The following is an 11,576-nucleotide window of genomic DNA, read 5'->3' on the forward strand; positions in this document are numbered from 1 at the left end:
CGGTATGGCTGCAAAGTCATGGAAGGCAGTTTGGAGAACCGTATGACTTCTCCTTACTTAGAGAGATCTTGGGCTTCACAGTCATGTCTTCCTTCCTCTTACCAGTTCCAAGCTAGTGAGCAGCTGCCAGCTCTGAGGACTCTGGGCTGTTGAAACCTCGTACTCTTTCCAAGTACACTGTGCCCTGCGAGGGTGGGACTCAGGTGGTGCAGAGCCTCAAGGGAAAACACTTCTGCAGTTCCCTGCTGCAGACAGGAGGAAGAGCTGTGATCCTATAATCACTGCTGTTACATCTCAGAAAGGGGTAAGGAGAGAGTCTGCTGTTACAAAGTAAATTTGTTGGTGTAGGATCCTGAATGTGAAGTTTGGTACAGCCTAGCGGTAAAGGAAAAATTTCAACAGTATGGCTGAGGCTCTGGATTAGATCCCCAGGACTAACAAACCGACAATGTCCAACCTACCTAATAAATCAGCAACAAAGCACTTACATGCTCTTGGAATTTCTGGTATCGGTGCATGTTTGTACTTGACTGGTCGGGATCTGCGAGCATCCTCACCTCTCTCTGTGGTCTTATGTCTTCCTCCTCTGAGGTCCTTTTGGTCTTTTTGATCTCTTGGCTTTCTCATACAGTCTAGGATCTTTGGCAAGGAACACCTGGAGCTGAAGGATCCTTTCTAATTTCCAGGTACATCCAAGTGATGCTGTCTTTGACTTGTTCCGATATAACCACCTAACAGTCTTGAAGTGTCTTTGCACAGAGGTCAAGTCCCTTTTGGAGGGGTCAAACAACCCTTTCCCGGGGATCACATATCAGATATTTACAATTCATAGCAGTAGCAAAATTACAGCTGTGAAGTAGGAACAAAAATCGTTTTGTGCTTAGTGGGTCATCACATGAAGAACTATATTATAGGGTTGCAGCATTAGGAAAGTTGAGAGCCACTATCTAGACTATGTCATGGGAAAAGATAGGAGGAGAGGAAGGAGGCGAATCTGGGGATAGCCTTTGCTATCCTGCTTAGTGACAGACCTGGATGACACTTGGATGGGAGGAAACTTCTTGGTAACTTTATCCAGGTGTTGTGGGTATCCAGGGTTTGGAGGGATGATGTAAGACAATTCCCCCTCTGGCTGTAGAAACTCCATTTCTTTCTAGATTGAAGAGCACATGAGATTTTACTTTGGTTTGAAAGGCTGTGCCTGTTGCTATAAAGAGTAACAGAGAGCAACAGATCGGGTCCAGTCCCATGCATGTATCTTCTGCAGCAAGCATCCACGCAATTGCACAAATGCAGATCCGGATGCAGTTCCTGCAGGGAAAGGGTGCTCTCGAGCATTCCATATTTGGTTGTATGTCACATGGGAACAGAAATATGCTTTCCTGGGTCTGCTGCCCACAGGTCCCAGTTCTGCTTTCTAAAGATAAACAGAAGCAACATAAACCATTTCTAGTTTCCAGCTCCATCTCTGCAGGGCCTTTGGCTATTTGGTCCTTTGATGCATCTGTAAAGCTTAATAAATTGTAAAGTTACCCCATATTACTCCAGTTTCCATGTTATTCCTTCTCAGACTGGGTCTGGGTAGGGCTGGGAGATGCTAAAGATCTTGATCCAGGGGCAAAGACAGCACCGCACTAAATTTATTGAGTAATGCTTTTAAACAGTGAAGTGTGCACTGAACCAAAACAACCTGTTAAGCCTGGTGAAAGATGCCCTCTTCTTCCTAGGGTTGAACAGTGGTGACCTGGGTATATGTGTCGTGCTTGGGCATAGGCATTATTCGTGGTCACCAAGTAGGAGAAACAGGCACAAGAAAGAAAAAAACAATCTCGTCTCAACAAGCCAGAAACTTTACTGTTAGAGAACACATCTTCCAGATAAGTTGTTTACTTCTCTCCCAAATGTATATGCTGATGTCAATAAAGATAAAAAGACCCCAATACTCTACAATGAATTCATCAGCCTGGTTGTTTTCAATAAGGATAAGAGGCCCTTACGATGCTAAAAGCATTAGACTTCAGAGAAAGAAGAGGCGAAGTCAGGTAAGCTAGGGGTGAAAAGGAAAAGATGTGTTCAGTGGGACAAATACTCAGGGCCATGAAGGCTGCTTCAGCTCGGCCTAATGCCGTCTCAGGTGGCCGTCATTGACTTGCCTCTGTACGCTCTTAGAAGCTGCAGACCTTTTCCACTTGCCAGAGTATGTCTTCAATTTTACGCCATGCAAGAAGCACCATAGGCAGGCGTTTGCTTAGATGGGTGCTGGATACATCCAGATGGTTCTCTGGTTGTTGGGAAAAGTGCTAAGCCTGACCAGAGAGTTATCTCCTCACCACAGAAGGGAAAAACCAATCCAGGGGCAAGCGTGCAACTGAGTATCCTCCCCAAGATAAAGTCTACTTCCTGAGAGAAACACTCACTTCTTCTTGAGAAACTCTTGCCCAACCAGAGTCAGTGACTGGGTTAGAAAACAAAGGCCTTTGTTTTCTTCCTCTATATTCAGGGTCCTGTTTTCTCTTTACTTCCTCCAGCTTGTACACCCTTCCCCAGAGTAAGAGTGGCATGCTGGTGGGAGGTGGGGGAGGAGGAGGAGCTTAGTTTACTCGCTCCAGCAGAACGAGTTACAACCTGGACTCCCCCCCCCCAAAAGTCCTTGCAGCCAAATGTTACCTTTCCTGCATGCTTGCTTTCTAGATAACGCAACTAGAATCATTATCCTTGCGGGGGTGTGTTTACCATGCCAAGATCACATTAACATTACTCATTTAACAATCTGTAGTGTTTTGAAACCCACACGTCTAGCCAAATCCCAAAGTGGGATTTTTTTTTCTTCTTTTTCTTCCTGATGCTTTGATTGATAAGGACTGCCCATGACCACGACCTTTAAGTTGCACAGTCTGGAGGGGGTGGGGATGAGGGGAAAGACAAAGGTTACCCTATCAGCAGGATCTCAGTTGACTCTCAAGCAGCAAATGACAGTTGTTCTGTAGCGTGGGTTGGATGGTTTCTGACCTGGCATGGGCTTTGGGCAGCTGTTCTGAGCAGGCCAGTCTGCCTAGGTCAGGGGGTGGGGTGGCTCAGTGTGGATAGGTTTAACCAAGAGCGATTGACATCCCAGTGGAGGGGGGGCAGGGAAGCAGGACAACACAAGATTACATCATGCTTTGACCATGTACAGTTTAAGGTGCTTAAAGCTCTTACCAAGAATTTATTTCTTGTCTTTTCCACTCTATTGTCAGACAGTATCAGGTATAAGAAACTGAAATTATAGCCTGGAAATTATAGTCATCGATGAGGGAGGGTTATATGAGGCTAACTATGTGGCTGAGCCTTTAAAGATCTATAAAGAGGGAGGGAGATGTGCATAATGATATCTAGCACTAGGACAGAAGGCAACCATGGCCGGGGAGGACAGAAAGCCAAAGACAGATGTCTTATCTCACTGACTTAAAACAGTGGGCAAGAGAGAGAGAGAGAGAGAGAGAGAGAGAGAGAGAGAGAGAGACCAGTGAGGCAGAAATTCACAGTGGTGAACCTTGAAGGAGAAACAATATAGTGGGACACTGGGTATAAAGCTCAGATTCAAGGATGTGAGAGATGTCAGGGATCAGAGTGGAGATGGAGCATTTAGAAGTCTGCTCTACAAATGTGTAGAACTCTGAATTTTTCTGAATGGATTTTTGGTTTGTGGAGTTCCTTTTGTTTGTTTTCTTTGTTTTCTGGTCTTTTTTGTTTGTTTTGTTTTGTTTATTTGTTTGGTTGGGCTTGGTTTTCTTTTTAAAGACAGGATAAGGTGAGGGTGGCTTGATAGAACCAAAGTAGAATTTTCAACTTGAGACCTTTAAAACATGCATTTGAACATGGTAGTCTCAGACAAGTCCCCGTTGTGTCACTCTTTCCCTTTCCCCTCCCAGTACAGATTATTGCCTCCTGCATAGCTGGACTTAGACCTAGAGGTCGTCTGAGGTCTGCCTGCAATCACAGAGATATGAGGCTCCTGAGGTTCTTGTAAACTCAAAGCTGACACTCATAAATAAATGTTAGTCAGCAACAAGCAATGGCATTAAACCCCCCAAGAGCTTCTGAAAAACTTATACAAGAATACTGTCACATGAAAATGGGATAGAATTAGAGCCACATCAAGAGGAACAAAGTCAACTGCAGAGGCTTGGAGTGGTCCTCGGTCAGCCTGCACTTTGGTGGCCACAGTGGCCTGACCCCGTGCCACTGGCAACAGCATATTCCAAGTGCAGCCTCTTCTGATTGTCTGATTGCCAAGTCATGAGCCCAGACTTCAAAGGACGAGGAGGCTCAGGCAACTGAGGACTCACGCGCAGATGTGACAGCTTCACGGGAGCCACGCCTTCCTGAGTACAGAGGAGGTGACATGAAAGTAGCGGCGGATGGAACTGTAAGTCAGCGTTTCCAACTTCTCTAACTTGGAAGGAGTCATGAGGTGAGCAAAGAGAACCCACCCACTCACTGCAGCGACAGCCAGAATGACCCGGTGGGCAGGTCAGGGAGCGAAGTCGCAGAAGTGCTAAGTATTTCCGAACTGAGTTTTTAATAGCGCTCGGGATCTGGTGGGATCACAGACAGCAGGTGGAGTCAGAACTACCTCACCCCTCCGAGCTCTTCCGGGTCCTTTATTCCTAAAAACCCCACTTCTTTTACAGAGTTAAAGCCCTAAGGATGAGACAGAAGCATCCTCACTCTCCTGCACTCTTTGGCCAGCCTGTGGGATGGATTTTGCTATGGCCTTCATTTCCCAAAAGAAGAAGGTGAAGTTGGTGAATGCCTTCATCAAGAGGCACCGCAAGGGAATGGCAGAAAATCACAATGTTTATCTAGCTGTGTCTACATCACTCGTGTGTTACGAGCCACTCAGCAACAAGCAGTGACCAAATGACATGGCCTTATAGTTTTACTCTTTCTCCTGTATACTGGAAAGTTTCACACAAATATTTAGCATATTCTGGTTTTTATTCACACCCCATTACATCCTGGTATCCCCTTTTCTTCCCCTCTCCTCTCTCTTTCCAGCCTAGCTTTGTCACTCTTAAGTGGCCCGCCATCAACACACCAGAGACCAAGAAGAGCACATTCCAGCTGAATCCTCAGCAAACATGAAACACAAAGGTAGGAACATCAAGCGACACACTGAGTGGTTTTCTGTTTGAGGGGCAAGAGGACTTCCAAGAATTTTAGGAGTAATTGTAAAGATGCTAATCTCAGAGGCTAAGAATAGGGCTTGGTCTTTGGTAAAGTGTTGGATATGCAAATCTGAGGATCCTGGTTTGATTTCTCAGAACCCACTTAAAAGCTGGCAGGGAAAGCAAATATCTACAGGCATTCCCAACAGTGGGAGGGAAGAGCCCGGAGGATTCCTGGGGCTTGCCGGGACAGCCCTTCTAGCCAAATCAGCAAGCTCTGTACTCCATTACAGTGACTGTCCCCCTATCCCAAATCGCACAGTTGGGGCTAGCCCTGAGCTTCCATATACTGAGACTCACACATGCATGTGCATCCATCCATACACATGTGTGCATACACACACACACACACACACACACACACACACACACACGCACGCACGCACGCACGCATGCACGCACGCACATGCACGCATGCGCAAACATGTGCATGCATACACATAGCAAAATGTTAGCTATGCTTTTGTTTTTGTTTTTTTCTTCTTCTTTTTTTAATGTATTTGAGTACATTGTAGCTGTCTTCAGACATACCAGAAGAGGGCATCGGAGCCCATTACAGATGGTTGTGAGCCACCAAGTGGTTGATGGGAATTGAACTCAGGACCTCTGGAAGAACACTCAGTGCCCTTAACCACTGAGTCATCTCTCCAGTTTCAAGCTAAGATTTAAAAACAAAACAAAACAAAACAAAACAAAACAAAACAAAACAAAACAAAAAACCATGGCTTTTGTATACTATAATTGGCTATACACTCCTGGAATATCTCGACATCTCTTAATTTGTTTTTTGTTTTTTGTAAATGAACACACACCATGTCACTCCTCACTGAGTATCAGTTTGGGCATAAAGACTCACCCATTTTCATACAACCAGTGATCTCTAATTTGTTAGTTTTACTAACATGATGTGGCACTTTGTCTATGCTGGCACCTTTTTCAATTTCTATACCTCACTAAAATGCAATCAAATATTCAGACAGCTCCCTGATCCCAAGACAGTACAGTACTGCCCTGCCATGGGGAAGTCTTCTTGATGCGAAGCTCCCGGTGTTCTTTGGCAGCTAATGAATCCACTTCTGAGCTCCGTGCACAGAAACACAACTTAAAGGTAAGAATGTATACAGCATTGAAAGTCTGGGCAGTAAGACAAATATGCAAGTCGAGGACTACAAGTCGGTCAGTCTAGCAAACATTTAAGGACACCCAGTATGTGCTCAGCCTTGGGGAAAACAAGAATAACCCTACACTGCCTGGTCCCTTGTGGGCCAGCCAAGTCACTGGAATAGTATTTGGGTCAATATAATCAGTACCAATTTTTTTTTGCTTTTCTTCATAGCGAAGAGCTTCGTCCCGCTTCTATTCACAATGCATCAGGAGCCGGGTGCTAGCTACTGGGTGCTGGCTGAGTGGGGAGACACGCTGACAAGCCCTAAGGAGCATCTAGATAGGTGGCAACAGACTTGAAAATCCCATACAGGGTGGTAAATGGATTAGCTGAGCATAAGTAAAGGGTTAAATAACACTGGAAGAGTTCTCAGACTGGCCTGAAAACACGTAGAAAACGTATGAACAGACTAATGAAGAGTAGGACTTAGCTACGTGTGGTGAGGGGAAATGGATGCTTTGGTCCCAGCAGAGGAGCTCGGATGTGGCCACATGTGGGATCTAGGCTGAGAGCCTAGGGTAGGACACAACAGAGAACCCATATCACACTGAAATGCTGCGTGGGGTCTAAAATCATCGTCTGGATCTGGACCTGCCGACTCACTCATTATCCATGGCAGAAACACAGGGCACCGTTGGTACTCTAACAGAGTGGAAGCTCTCCTGCTGACCAGTGACTAGCCAACACAGCAGTGCCTTTGACCAGGAACCTCATCAAATGGAAATATAGAAAATCCTATGTCCTTTCATCTCTGCTACTGTGAAAGAGTATCCTGTTTGTTTGTTTGTTTTTCTTTTAAAAAATCAATTTGGGGAGAAAGGGTTGCTCTTAGCTTACCGTTCCAGATCATCGCCAGTTACTGTAGGGAAGTCACAGTGGTATGGGTCTGAAGGAAGTAGTCACTTGACATCCCCAGGCCAGGTCAGAGGGACATGAACGCTGTGCCTCACTTTCTGTATGAGCGTTGAACATCCAAATTAGGTCTTCCTACTTCTACAACAAGCACTGTAACTGCTGGACCTAACTCAGATCCTGGTTGCTTCTGTTAATGGTTTGTCACACGCTTATGTGGCCTCAGAGTCATGTCAGACATTTTCTTTTTGACTTCTTGTACTGTGCTGTTCTGTCGAGGTTGGGTCTGCTGCTATGTATTGTAATGCTAAGTTCTATACCCAAAAAAGGTCTAGGCTAACAACGGATTTCTCCTGCTTACAAGTTCTTGCTGTGCAAACCTTGTTCCTTGATTTCAAGTTATTGATGAAATAAAATTGGCTACCGCCAATTACTGGAGGGATTAGAGGTGGGTGGGTTTGGAGTGACCTGGTTAGGGGAGAAAGGAGAAGAGGAGGAGGAAAAAGGAGAGACAGGGGGAAGCTACCATGAAGATAGACTGTCCATTAGCACGTGACCAGGAAAAACATCAAGTACCTGGGGTACACTGCAAGGAAGGTAGCCAGGCCAGCAGTTAAAAGAGTAGATTAGGGGTTGTTCCCCAGTAGTTGTCAAAGACATGTAAAATTACCATAGTCTGAGTCTCATTTATTTGTAAGACAGTCTGGGATAAGGTTATAGTGTTTGTACTATACTGTTCCTACCCTCTAAGCAGCCCGGACACCCAGTGGCTTAAGTCTTTCATCAGAGCCCTGGGAGTAGACAACAAAGGCAAAAACAAGACAGGAAGGTAGCATGGGTTAGCCCCTCTCAGACACCTTCAGTTTCTCGTTCCCTCTATTTTACCTTTACTGCTGTCCAGAGGCATGGGTGGAGTGTGGTTGGAGTGGAGAGATTGCCCTCAGGAGGATGTACCTTTAAGCTGACAGACAGCAGACTCCTCTTGATGTCTTTCAACTGTATCTGTTCCCCTGGCGTTTCATTGGTAGAGGCTTGCATCTACCTGGTTGCTCTGATAGCTGGATCTGCTTAGCCAGGAAATATTCTCAGGCTGTGGTCAGCCTTTTTTGCACCTATCCACTTAAGAGCATAGCAGGAAGAGGGGACCCCGCCCTGCTTGCTGGTGAAAGATTGCAGATGTAGACCATCATAGCCCTTCCTAAGCTTGTTAGGAAGCTATGGACACTATCTCTGAGCACAGCAATGTACTAAACTCATGTACAGACAATATGCATGTCATACCTTGGGGTGTGGGGGAGCCATTGCTGTGGTCAGATCCATGAATCCTGTTTAAACCTGTTTAAAAAGATCAAGGGACATGTGCTTTGTCATGAGGGTAGAAAATCTTTCTTATTCTCTGTACCTAGGAGGAATAGTAATGGCTCTCTCTGTCTCTCTCTCTCTTTCTCTGCGTCTCTCTGTGTCTCTGTCTCTCTTTGTGTGTGTGTGTGTGTGTGTGTGTGTGTGTTCATGTTGTTTCTCAGGTGCTGTCTACCTTTTCCTGGGACAGAGTCTCTCACTGGCCTGGAACTCACGAAGTCATCCAGACTGGCAGACCAGCAAGCCTCAGTGGTCTGCCTTTCTTTGTTTCCCCAGTATGGAGTTTAAAAGCACATGCTGCCACACTTGGCTTTTTAAAAGTGGGTTCTGGGGATCAAACCCTGGTCCTAGTGCTTGCAAGACAAACACCTTACTGACTGAGCCATCTCTCCAGCAAAGAGCAATTTTCTTTTAAGTGCCACATAAGTGCCACCAGAGCTTCTTCAGACTGCCTTTTGAAGAGACAGACTATCTAAGAAGTAATCCAAATGATACAAGGGTATTTGGAGATGTCTTTTCATTGCTTCGGTTTCTTCAGTTTAGCCAGGAAGTAATAGCAGTGACTGGGCACGAGGGACTTTATGATGGGGATTTTGAGTTCAGATACCCCCAAGTGCTGGCCCGAACAAAGAAGGAAGCAGAGGGAGGAACTGTCAGTCAGAACCCATCCCTGCCCACGCATCTATAATTACAACAACGGTTGCAGCGCAACTCAAAAACATAAACAGGCTGAGCTGGCCTAAGCCCAGGGCTCTATTTATAACCTCCATGGACCTACTTATAGCCTTGACACCCTCTTTGAAACAAGCCCACAGATGAGCAGCAGAGACAAGGGCCAGTCTCAGTTGTGAGGTGATGCAAATGATACTGTCGTCTTAAGTGGAGATGCTCAGCCATCCTGACAGAGGCTCATCTCAGAGGAAACATCTTCCTGGGGCAGGCCAGACAGGAACACAGAGCCAAAGGTCTTGCAACTCAGACTTGGAAATTACAGGGTTCATCCGGAAGGTGTGACAGTGCCTCGTCACAGGTCACCAGTGCTACTGAATTTGGCTTGAAACACGATTGTTTAGGCAAGACAGGAAGTGGCCAAGAAGTGAGACCCAGAGGCAAGCAGGGGACCAGGTTGTCAGACAGCTCTGTGTTGGCCTGGCTGGCCTTGACCAAGTTTCTTGATTTCTCTGAGGCTTGGGTTTTTTTCCTTCTATGTAATGGAAGGATTAAAAATGCCTCTTAGATGGGCATATAGTGACTCGTGATTTTTATAGTATCAATATTAATAACTTAGTTTATAAAAAAGCAAGGTTTTCTGAAAGTGTTGGCTCATCTAACCCATTTTGGATAATTCTATACTGACTTTGAGATGGTCCTTGTTATGAAAAAAAACAAAAATGCAAAACTCAAGTCTAAGGCTGAGGAGATGATGGGTCAGTAGATAGAGTCATGGTAGCATGCAGCTATGATATGATCCCAGAACTTCCTTAGGGAGATCAGAGGCAGAAACAAGAGAATTGTGGGAAGGTCATGAGATGTGAAGAACAGAAAAGCAGCCAAAAGGCCTGCTTCCAACATGGTGAAAAATGAGGACCTGAACCTGAAGGGTGTTATTCTCTGGCCATCACACACATGCCACGGCACATGCATGCCTGCACAGAGACACACTCAGAAGTATAACCAGACAGACACACATACAGAGATACATACACACAGAGAAACACAAAGACATACACAGACAGACACACACACATAGAGAGAAACACACAGAAATAGAAACACAAAGACACACACACAGATACAAACAGACACAGAGACATACATACACACACACAGACAGACACACATACAAAGACACACACAGACACACAGAGATACAAACAGATACAGAGACATATACACAGACAGACACACATACAGAGACACACACACAGACATACACACAGATATACACACACAGACACACATACATATACACACAGAGACACACAGACACACAAAGACATACACACAGATACACAGACACCGACACACACATAGACAGACAGACACACAGGAACAGACAGACACACAGGCACAGACACACACACAGACAGACAGACACACACACAGGCACACTCACACACACAGGCACAGACGCACACACACACACACACAGGCACACACACACACGCACACACACACACGCACACACACAGGCACACACACACACAGGCACACACACACACACACACACACACACACACACACACACAGAGCTAATTAAGAAAGAACCAAAGCACTGGAAGATATTTTTAGAGACGTCTCTCCTACAGGAGCCGATGTTAATTATTTCAGAGGATTTAGAATGCATTTGATTGCTTCATATTTCTGCATCTTAATATTCAAAGGTAATATTATTTACATAGCATAATTGTAAATGTCTTATACAGTTTAACGAGGAGCATATTTGATGGGGGAAAACAAGCCTTTCCTCTTCCTGACAGGTCTTCAAACATTCAAAGACTGAACTGATCATCCACACCTCTTCTCCTATCCTTGTACACAGTCAGGACTTTCTCCCTTGGCACAGAAAGCTCTGGATCATTCAGCTAGTTCAGTTCCTTCCCCTTTCCCTTTTATTTTAAGCATCCCCGATGTTTGCTCACGCTCTCCTCTCAGCTGCCTCTGACACTCTAAGGATGAATAACATCCAGCTGTACAGACGATATGCAACTGTCCCCCTTCTCTTTCTCAAGTATTTTGAGTCTGCTTCCTTTCCCAAAGGTGGGTAATGCATGCTTAGGGAATATGAATTCATTTCGTCTGTCTACTTGCCCATCTATAGTAAACACATGAAAAAGTATGCAGACTGTTCCAAAATAAAATAAAATAAAATAAGTTATTTACTCAGGAGGCTGAGGTAGGTATGAGTTCAAAACCACCATGGTCTAGAATAGCAAAACCATACCTCAAAAGAAAACAAAAAACCTTGGATTTCTGCTTTTATGAGTCTA

The 11,576-nt window shown here is 45.1% G+C and overlaps 1 long non-coding RNA gene across 2 annotated transcripts; it reads left to right on the plus strand.

Moving 5' to 3' along the window:
- Positions 1-240: 240 nt before the first annotated feature.
- Positions 241-11,503, plus strand: Gm32438. Of its 2 annotated transcripts, none has more exons than XR_380529.4 (5): positions 241-304; positions 3,912-4,453; positions 4,674-5,136; positions 6,187-6,318; positions 8,751-11,503. It is a non-coding gene; the product is annotated as a predicted gene, 32438 (long non-coding RNA). The 2 variants fall into 2 exon arrangements; XR_003948898.1 differs by having other exon boundaries at positions 243-304; positions 3,917-4,453.
- The last annotated feature ends 73 nt before the right edge of the window (positions 11,504-11,576 follow it).

The sequence above is a fragment of the Mus musculus genome, chromosome 10 (genome assembly GCF_000001635.26).
Source record: "Mus musculus strain C57BL/6J chromosome 10, GRCm38.p6 C57BL/6J".
In the NCBI taxonomy this organism is placed as follows: Eukaryota; Metazoa; Chordata; class Mammalia; order Rodentia; family Muridae; genus Mus; species Mus musculus.